This window comes from Lampetra planeri, unplaced genomic scaffold, assembly GCF_965212315.1.
Source record: "Lampetra planeri unplaced genomic scaffold, kcLamPlan1.2.h2 scaffold_1176, whole genome shotgun sequence".
Taxonomy (NCBI): domain Eukaryota; kingdom Metazoa; phylum Chordata; class Hyperoartia; order Petromyzontiformes; family Petromyzontidae; genus Lampetra; species Lampetra planeri.
The window spans coordinates 1-8,117 of record NW_027613889.1 but is presented as its reverse complement, the minus strand read 5'-3'; the positions used below and the strand labels follow the sequence as shown (position 1 = coordinate 8,117).

Genomic DNA, 8,117 nt, shown 5'->3' with positions numbered 1-8,117 from the left:
CATTCAGCCATTCATTTGAAACACTTATAAATATAGAATCGTGTAAACTGTAAAATTCTGTGAGGAGGTCCAGGATGTGAAAACATCAAGAGTTGGTAGATACCCAATCCCTGGTGGTCTAGTGGCTAGGATTCGGCGCTCTCACCGCCGCGGCCCGGGTTCGATTCCCGGTCAGGGAATGAGCTTTTCAGTGGGCCCCTCCACCACTTGTGAGAACTTGCTGAAATTATATCGTGTCTTACACCTCAATCGTGTGCAGAGAAGTCAACCATTTGAACAATTTTTCACACCAAATGTACGCCACAAGGTCACTGCCCCGAAAATGTGCTGCGGTTTATTAGCGAGGAAGCTAACATTACCCTTTGCTGGGGAACCATCAATAGGTCATATCTCTGACCCAGCATGTGTTTTTTTCCAGACACTTCTTGTCATACGAAGAGATCCAGAAAGTCCTGCAAACTACGGTTTACTTTTATCACTTTCAGACTGATGAAAAGTGGGGTCATATCCCCCTTTCACGAAAAGTGAAAGGGACGTCATTTCCGCTACGTCACTAAGAGGGCAACCGTCGCTGGGCGGGACGTGGCCGGTTAGCTCAGTTGGTTAGAGCGTGGTGCTAATAACGCCAAGGTCTCGGGTTCGATCCCCGTACGGGCCATTGTTTGTGTTTGCAGACTATAAAACAACATCTTTCCAGGGAAAGTGACAGAAACCACTCTGTAGCATGTCTGTGAAGGGTATCAGTCATGGTATCTTACTGTGTTAAATGGGGGACTTTTGTGCATGTAGAAAAAACCCTCTCTTAACAGGGAAGGGGGCCTAAGACACAATTTATCTAGCACTTACTATGCAGTCTTAGGATCTCTCACATCTCTCAGATGTGACTCAGCGGTGGAGGGTGAAATCAATGTTTGGAACCTGGGCTCAAGCTCTGTCTTGGAGTTTCAAGAAAATGGAGGTGAAAATAAACTCCTACATTGACGTTGATTCTTAAATGTACTATGTGCAACCCAAAATGAATTCATGCTTGGGTTGCACATGCACGCATTCAGCTTGAAAGTTCCTTCTGTTTTTGTTGCTTATATGTTACACAGATGCAGGAGAATCCATGTTGTTGCCATGACATTCACAGCAAATCGCCAGCATGAACGGTAACTTCTGCTCCGCAACATTCAGCCCATTTGAAACACATATAAATATACTGTATACAGTAATCGTGTAAACCGTAATATTCTGTGAGTAGGCCCAGGATGTGACATCATGACGTGTGTACCAGTGCCCACTCCCTGGTGGTCTAGTGGCTAGGATTCGGCGCTCTCACCCGCCGCGGCCCGGGTTCGATTCCCGGTCAGGGAATGAGCTTTTCAGTGGGCCCCTCCACCACTTGTGAGAACTTACTTGAACTTGCTGAAATTACATCGTGTCTTACACCTCAATCGTGTGCAGAAAAGTCAACCATTTAAACAATTTTTCACACACAAACACCAAATGTACGCCACAAGGTCACTGCCCGAAAATGTGCTGCGGTTTACCAGCGAAGAAGCTAATATTACCCTTTGCTGGAGTTACATCAGTAGGTCATATCCCCCTTTCACGAAAAGTGAAAGGGGACGCCATTTTTCCACTACGTCACTAAGATGGCAACCGTTGAAGATGCAAAGTGTCCATTGATCTACACTTATAGTACATTTTCTGTTGTTGAATGCGCAAGTTGAGTGCGTGTAATACATAACATTTTCACATACACATTCCGTGCGAACCAACAAGCTCGTGTACTCAGAATACTCTGTTTAATTAAGAGTACACTTTCACTCTCTTGGGGGTCGAACACGCAATCCTCTTCCAGGTCTCTGGAGGGACAGTTCGGTGGATAGCGCCACGCCTTATTCCGATCGCGGCTCACGTACACACCCGTTCCCAGCATGCCACCTGACGACTGCTTGAGTCCATTGGCAATGATGAGCCAATGGACTCCCGCAACCCCCTCCCTGGTCGTCCCAGTGGCTAGGATTCGGCGCTTTCACCGCCGCGGCCCGGATTCGATTCCCGTCAGGGAATGCCCTTCCCGGTGTCTTTGTAGCGCATTGAACTTACTTTTGCATTTCAACTGGGTAATGCTGTATCAGCAGCATGATACATGACTTGTTTAATTTCTGTTTTCAGGTTAGAAATCTGAACACACCCTTTCCCAGCATGCCACCTGACGACCGCTTGAATCCATTGGCAATGAAAAGCCGTGTGCTCTGAACAATGGGCACATGGTGTAAATACCCTTGTTTTTCGGCCTCTGCGATTGCTGCAACTCACCACCAGGAAAAGCAGCAACCTGGGATTTTGGAGTCATGATCGGGAACACAGGAATCACATTCATTCATTCATTCATTCATTTTCTGCCGCTTAATCCGGTTACGGGTCGCAGGCGTGCTGGAGCCGATCCCAGCTCAACGGGCTCACAGTGGACGATTAAACCCTTACATATACAACCCTTAGATGAGATTGTATAGAAGTTATATTTCCTTTGGGTTTTCACTCAAGAAATTGAAGTTCCAACTGCAGCACAACCCCCTCATATTTTGCTGACCACAAAAAACACACGTTATTTTCTCGGACCCAGCATGTGTTTTTTTCCAGACACTTCCTGTCATACGAAGAGATCCAGAAAATCCTGCAAACTACGGTTTACTTTTATCACTTTCAGACTGATGAAAAGTGGGGTCATATCCCCCTTTCACGAAAAGTGAAAGGGACGTCATTTCCGCTACGTCACTAAGAGGGCAACCGTCGCTGGGCGAGACGTGGCCGGTTAGCTCAGTTGGTTAGAGCGTGGTGCTAATAACGCCAAGGTCTCGGGTTCGATCCCCGTACGGGCCATTGTTTGTGTTTGCAGACTATAAAACAATATCTTTCCAGGAAAAGTGACAGAAACCACTCTGTAGCATGTCTGTGAAGGGTGTCAGTCATGGTCTCTTACTGTGTTAAATGGGGGACTTTTGTGCATGTAGAAAAACCCTCTCTTAACAGGGAAGGGGGGCCTAAGACACAATTTATCTAGCACTTACTATGCAGTCTCAGTATCTCACATCTCTCAGATGTGACTCAGCGGTGGAGGGTGAAATCAATGTTTGGAACCTGGGCTCAAGCTCTGTCTTTGGAGTTTCAAGAAAATGGAGGTGAAAATAAACTCCTACATTGACGTTGATTCTTAAATGTACTATGTGCAACCCAAAATGAATTCATGCTTGGGTTGCACATGCACGCATTCAGCTTGAAAGTTCCTTCTGTTTTTGTTGCTTATATGTTACACAGATGCAGGAGAATCCATGTTGTTGCCATGACATTCACAGCAAATCGCCAGCATGAACGGTAACTTCTGCTCCGCAACATTCAGCCCATTTGAAACACATATAAATATACTGTATACAGTAATCGTGTAAACCGTAATATTCTGTGAGTAGGCCCAGGATGTGACATCATGACGTGTGTACCTGTGCCCACTCCCTGGTGGTCTAGTGGCTAGGATTCGGAGCTCTCACCGCCGCGGCCCGGGTTCGATTCCCGGTCAGGGAATGAGCTTTTCAGTGGGCCCTCCACCACTTGTGAGAACTTACTTGAACTTGCTGAAATTACATCGTGTCTTACACCTCAATCGTGTGCAGAAAAGTCAACCATTTAAACAATTTTTCACACACAAACACCAAATGTACGCCACAAGGTCACTGCCCGAAAATGTGCTGCGGTTTACCAGCGAAGAAGCTAATATTACCCTTTGCTGGAGTTACATCAGTAGGTCATATCCCCCTTTCACGAAAAGTGAAAGGGACGCCATTTTTCCACTACGTCACTAAGATGGCAACCGTTGAAGATGCAAAGTGTCCATTGATCTACACTTATAGTACATTTTCTGTTGTTTGAATGCGCAAGTTGAGTGCGTGTAATACATAACATTTTCACATACACATTCCGTGCGAACCAACAAGCTCGTGTACTCAGAATACTCTGTTTAATTAAGAGTACACTTTCACTCTCTTGGGGGTCGAACACGCAATCCTCTTCCAGGTCTCTTGGAGGGACAGTTCGGTGGATAGCGCACGCCTTATTCCGATCGCGGCTCACGTACACACCCGTTCCCAGCATGCCACCTGACGACTGCTTGAGTCCATTTGGCAATGATGAGCCAATGGACTCCCGCAACCCCCTCCCTGGTCGTCCAGTGGCTAGGATTCGGCGCTTTCACCGCCGCGGCCCGGATTCGATTCCCGGTCAGGGAATGCCCTTCCCGGTGTCTTTGTAGCGCATTGAACTTACTTTTTGCATTTCAACTGGGTAATGCTGTATCAGCAGCATGATACATGACTTGTTTAATTTCTGTTTTCAGGTTAGAAATCTGAACACACCCTTTCCCAGCATGCCACCTGACGACCGCTTGAATCCATTGGCAATGAAAAGCCGTGTGCTCTGAACAATGGGCACATGGTGTAAATACCCTTGTTTTTTCGGCCTCTGCGATTGCTGCAACTCACCACCAGGAAAAGCAGCAACCTGGGATTTTGGAGTCATGATCGGGAACACAGGAATCACATTCATTCATTCATTCATTCATTTTCTGCCGCTTAATCCGGTTACGGGTCGCAGGCGTGCTGGAGCCGATCCCAGCTCAACGGGCTCACAGTGGACGATTAAACCCTTACATATACAACCCTTAGATGAGATTGTATAGAAGTTATATTTCCTTTGGGTTTTCACTCAAGAAATTGAAGTTCCAACTGCAGCACAACCCCCTCATATTTTGCTGACCACAAAAAACACACGTTATTTTCTCGGACCCAGCATGTGTTTTTTTCCAGACACTTCCTGTCATACGAAGAGATCCAGAAAATCCTGCAAACTACGGTTTACTTTTATCACTTTCAGACTGATGAAAAGTGGGGTCATATCCCCCTTTCACGAAAAGTGAAAGGCGACGTCATTTCCGCTACGTCACTAAGAGGGCAACCGTCGCTGGGCGAGACGTGGCCGGTTAGCTCAGTTGGTTAGAGCGTGGTGCTAATAACGCCAAGGTCTCGGGTTCGATCCCCGTACGGGCCATTGTTTGTGTTTGCAGGCTATAAAACAACATCTTTCCAGGAAAAGTGACAGAAACCACTCTGTAGCATGTCTGTGAAGGGTATCAGTCATGGTATCTCACTGTGTTAAATGGGGGGCTTTTTGTGCATGTAGAAAAACCCTCTCTTAACAGGGAAGGGGGCCTAAGACACAATTTATCTAGCACTTACCATGCAGTCTGAGGATCTCTCACATCTCTCAGATGTGACTCAGCGGTGGAGGGTGAAATCAATGTTTGGAACCTGGGCTCAAGCTCTGTCTTTGGAGTTTCAAGAAAATGGAGGTGAAAATAAACTCCTACATTGACGTTGATTCTTAAATGTACTATGTGCAACCCAAAATGAATTCATGCTTGGGTTGCACATGCACGCATTCAGCTTGAAAGTTCCTTCTGTTTTTTGTTGCTTATATGTTACACAGATGCAGGAGAATCCATGTTGTTGCCATGACATTCACAGCAAATCGCCAGCATGAACGGTAACTTCTGCTCCGCAACATTCAGCCCATTTGAAACACATATAAATATAACTGTATACAGTAATCGTGTAAAACCGTAATATTCTGTGAGTAGGCCCAGGATGTGACATCATGACGTGTGTACCTGTGCCCACTCCCTGGTGGTCTAGTGGCTAGGATTCGGCGCTCTCACTGCCACGGCCCGGGTTCGATTCCCTGTCAGGGAATGAGCTTTTCAGTGGGCCCTCCACCACTTGTGAGAACTTACTTGAACTTGCTGAAATTACATTGTGTCTTACACCTCAATCGTGTGCAGAAAAGTCAACCATTTAAACAATTTTTCACACACAAACACCGAATGTACGCCACAAGGTCACTGCCTGAAAATGTGCTGCGGTTTACCAGCGAAGAAGCTAATATTACCCTTTGCTGGAGTTACATCAGTAGGTCATATCCCCCTTTCACGAAAAGTGAAAGGGACGCCATTTTTTCCACTACGTCACTAAGATGGCAACCGTTGAAGATGCAAAGTGTCCATTGATCTACACTTATAGTACATTTTCTGTTGTTTGAATGCGCAAGTTGAGTGCGTGTAATACATAACATTTTCACATACACATTCCGTGCGAACGAACAAGCTCGTGTACTCAGAATACTCTGTTTAATTAAGAGTACACTTTCACTCTCTTGGGGGTCGAACACGCAATCCTCTTCCAGGTCTCTTGGAGGGACAGTTCGGTGGATAGCGCCACGCCTTATTCCGATCGCGGCTCACGTACACACCCGTTCCCAGCATGCCACCTGACGACTGCTTGAGTCCATTGGCAATGATGAGCCAATGGACTCCCGCAACCCCCTCCCTGGTCGTCCAGTGGCTAGGATTCGGCGCTTTCACCGCCGCGGCCCAGGGTTCGATTCCCGGTCAGGGAATGCCCTTCCAGGTGTCTTTGTAGCGCATTGAACTTACTTTCGCATTTCAACTGGGTAATGCTGTCTCAGCAGCATGATACATGACTTGTTTGGTTTCTCTTTTCAGGTTAGAAACCTGAACACACCCTTTCCCAGCATGCCACCTGACGACCGCTTGAATCCATTGGCAATGAAAAGCCGTGTGCTCTGAACAATGGGCACATGGTGTAAATACCCTTGTTTTTCGGCCTCTGCGATTGCTGCAACTCACCACCAGGAAAAGCAGCAACCTGGGATTTTGGAGTCATGATCGGGAACACAGGAATCACATTCATTCATTCATTCATTTTCTGCCGCTTAATCCGGTTACGGGTCGCAGGCGTGCTGGAGCCGATCCCAGCTCAACGGGCTCACAGTGGACGATTAAACCCTTACATATACAACCCTTAGATGAGATTGTATAGAAGTTATATTTCCTTTGGGTTTTCACTCAAGAAATTGAAGTTCCAACTGCAGCACAACCCCCTCATATTTTGCTGACCACAAAAAACACACGTTATTTTCTCGGACCCAGCATGTGTTTTTTTCCAGACACTTCCTGTCATACGAAGAGATCCAGAAAATCCTGCAAACTACGGTTTACTTTTATCACTTTCAGACTGATGAAAAGTGGGGTCATATCCCCCTTTCACGAAAAGTGAAAGGCGACGTCATTTCCGCTACGTCACTAAGAGGGCAACCGTCGCTGGGCGAGACGTGGCCGGTTAGCTCAGTTGGTTAGAGCGTGGTGCTAATAACGCCAAGGTCTCGGGTTCGATCCCCGTACGGGCCATTGTTTGTGTTTGCAGACTATAAGACAATATCTTTCCAGGAAAAGTGACAGAAACCACTCTGTAGCATGTCTGTGAAGGGTATCAGTCATGGTATCTTACTGTGTTAACTGGGGGACTTTTGTGCATGTAGAAAAACCCTCTCTTAACAGGGAAGGGGGCCTAAGACACAATTTATCTAGCAACTTACTATGCAGTCTCAGTATCTCTCACATCTCTCAGATGTGACTCAGCGGTGGAGGGTGAAATCAATGTTTGGAACCTGGGCTCAAGCTCTGTCTTTGGAGTTTCAAGAAAATGGAGGTGAAAATAAACTCCTACATTGACGTTGATTCTTAAATGTACTATGTGCAACCCAAAATGAATTCATGCTTGGGTTGCACATGCACGCATTCAGCTTGAAAGTTCCTTCTGTTTTTGTTGCTTATATGTTACACAGATGCAGGAGAATCCATGTTGTTGCCATGACATTCACAGCAAATCGCCAGCATGAACGGTAACTTCTGCTCCGCAACATTCAGCCCATTTGAAACACATATAAATATACTGTATACAGTAATCGTGTAAACCGTAATATTCTGTGAGTAGGCCCAGGATGTGACATCATGACGTGTGTACCTGTGCCCACTCCCTGGTGGTCTAGTGGCTAGGATTCGGCGCTCTCACCGCCGCGGCCCGGGTTCGATTCCCGGTCAGGGATTGAGCTTTTCAGTGGGCCCTCCACCACTTGTGAGAACTTACTTGAACTTGCTGAAATTACATCGTGTCTTACACCTCAATCGTGTGCAGAAAAGTCAACCATTTAAACAATTTTTTCAC

General features: G+C 46.4%; 10 non-coding genes across 10 annotated transcripts; all 10 read left to right on the top strand.

Moving 5' to 3' along the window:
• Positions 1-107: 107 nt before the first annotated feature.
• TRNAE-CUC (transfer RNA glutamic acid (anticodon CUC)) lies at positions 108-179 on the top strand. The gene has a single exon. It is a non-coding gene; the product is annotated as a tRNA-Glu (tRNA).
• Positions 180-584: 405 nt separating this feature from the next.
• On the top strand, positions 585-658 carry TRNAI-AAU (transfer RNA isoleucine (anticodon AAU)). The gene has a single exon. It is a non-coding gene; the product is annotated as a tRNA-Ile (tRNA).
• A 625-nt stretch (positions 659-1,283) lies between these two features.
• Positions 1,284-1,356, top strand: TRNAE-CUC (transfer RNA glutamic acid (anticodon CUC)). The gene has a single exon. It is a non-coding gene; the product is annotated as a tRNA-Glu (tRNA).
• A 1,441-nt stretch (positions 1,357-2,797) lies between these two features.
• TRNAI-AAU (transfer RNA isoleucine (anticodon AAU)) lies at positions 2,798-2,871 on the top strand. The gene has a single exon. It is a non-coding gene; the product is annotated as a tRNA-Ile (tRNA).
• A 624-nt stretch (positions 2,872-3,495) lies between these two features.
• TRNAE-CUC (transfer RNA glutamic acid (anticodon CUC)) lies at positions 3,496-3,567 on the top strand. The gene has a single exon. It is a non-coding gene; the product is annotated as a tRNA-Glu (tRNA).
• Positions 3,568-4,196: 629 nt separating this feature from the next.
• On the top strand, positions 4,197-4,268 carry TRNAE-UUC (transfer RNA glutamic acid (anticodon UUC)). Its single transcript has one exon. It is a non-coding gene; the product is annotated as a tRNA-Glu (tRNA).
• A 743-nt stretch (positions 4,269-5,011) lies between these two features.
• On the top strand, positions 5,012-5,085 carry TRNAI-AAU (transfer RNA isoleucine (anticodon AAU)). The gene has a single exon. It is a non-coding gene; the product is annotated as a tRNA-Ile (tRNA).
• A 1,331-nt stretch (positions 5,086-6,416) lies between these two features.
• Positions 6,417-6,489, top strand: TRNAE-UUC (transfer RNA glutamic acid (anticodon UUC)). Its single transcript has one exon. It is a non-coding gene; the product is annotated as a tRNA-Glu (tRNA).
• A 737-nt stretch (positions 6,490-7,226) lies between these two features.
• Positions 7,227-7,300, top strand: TRNAI-AAU (transfer RNA isoleucine (anticodon AAU)). Its single transcript has one exon. It is a non-coding gene; the product is annotated as a tRNA-Ile (tRNA).
• A 626-nt stretch (positions 7,301-7,926) lies between these two features.
• Positions 7,927-7,998, top strand: TRNAE-CUC (transfer RNA glutamic acid (anticodon CUC)). Its single transcript has one exon. It is a non-coding gene; the product is annotated as a tRNA-Glu (tRNA).
• The last annotated feature ends 119 nt before the right edge of the window (positions 7,999-8,117 follow it).